This window comes from Propithecus coquereli, unplaced genomic scaffold, assembly GCF_000956105.1.
Source record: "Propithecus coquereli isolate 6110/MARCELLA unplaced genomic scaffold, Pcoq_1.0 Scaffold4, whole genome shotgun sequence".
Lineage (NCBI taxonomy): Eukaryota > Metazoa > Chordata > Mammalia > Primates > Indriidae > Propithecus > Propithecus coquereli.
Genome location: NW_012149729.1, coordinates 2,578,505 through 2,579,843, shown reverse-complemented (window position 1 = coordinate 2,579,843; position 1,339 = coordinate 2,578,505). Strand labels below are relative to the sequence as shown.

The following is a 1,339-nucleotide window of genomic DNA, read 5'->3' as shown; positions in this document are numbered from 1 at the left end:
ATTTTAAAGGTAAAATATTTGCAAAGTTAAATTTTAATTGGAAATGTCAATACTAACTCAGGATTAAATAATATATATGTATATATGTGTGTACCTTCTGTTTATTTCTAAGCTCTGTCCACTAAATAAGACCTAAGAGCAAGAGTATCACAGTAACAGTAAAGATGCCTAACACCACGTAGCAGATCCTGGATTCTATGTACTATAAGAAATCAAGGCTCCCTGGTTAAACAGTTATTTCCAGCTGTAGGGCAGGAAAAGCATAAAGTGAAATTAGGACAATTTGTTTTTCCAGGAAACATAAAAGCTCAAAGATAAATGGATTCATGTCCAAAGGACAGAGGAGCCCCCTGGAAGGGATTCTTGTAAACCAAATTTAGGATAATTAGGACATTAAAAAGAATAGTGATTAATGGATTGAATGAAAGATATCCATGCTTCTATAATGATGCTCAAAAGAGCAAAAGATAAAGAGGCATGTTGCAACACTGAATTACAGAGTTCACAGCTTGATAAACAGTTCAATTCACTGTAACAGAGAAGCTAACAACTCATCTTTTAAGAAATATTTTCAGGTTCATCTTGTCGATATGCACATGTATATGTACACTCCACACAATAAGGCTTTAAATACAATAGTAAGAAGGTCTTTAAAGAATCATGTTTAAACACTGAATTACAGAGTTCATAGTTCAGTAAACAGTTCAATTCACTGTAATAAAACAGTTCACAAGTCAAAAAGCAGGGAATGGGGATGAGATGGGAGAAATAAAGGAAAATCTCCTTTCTAAAGAAAAACGCCAGCAAATAAACTTAATAGGAGTGATGAAAGCAGAAAATCATCACTTTGCAAGCCTCAATGTAAACACTGATTCAGGCAAAGATTAACAATGGACGGTAACATCATTGCTTTAAAAGTTCTTGAGGAAGGCCAGGTGCAGTGGCTTACATCTATAATCCTAGCACTCTAGAAGGCTGAGGCGGGAGGATCACTTGAGGTCAGGAGTTCAAGACTGGCCTTAGCAAGAGCAAGACCCGTCTCTACTAAAAATAAAAGTTCTTGAGGAACAAGAATTTCACATATCTCAAAATATCACCCCACAGATGACTCAGTAATTACAAAGGGTACTGTAAGCTTGCTGTGAAGAGTAAACAGAATGATGAATGTAAAGGGCTTCTCCAAGTGCCTGGCAAGGTACTCTCACTCTCATGAATAAAATCTACTCAAAGAAACATTCTCTGGCCCGGCATGGTGGCTCACGCCTGTAATCCTAGCACTCTGGGAGGCCGAGGTGGGTGGATCCTTTGAGCTCAGGAGTTCGAGACCAGCCTGAGCAAG

General features: G+C 37.8%; 1 protein-coding gene across 2 annotated transcripts in view; it reads right to left on the bottom strand.

The window, feature by feature from the left end:
• AASS (aminoadipate-semialdehyde synthase) overlaps positions 1 to 1,339 on the bottom strand; it is a 69,654-nt gene that overhangs the window by 54,555 nt on the left and 13,760 nt on the right. The window lies entirely within an intron of this gene.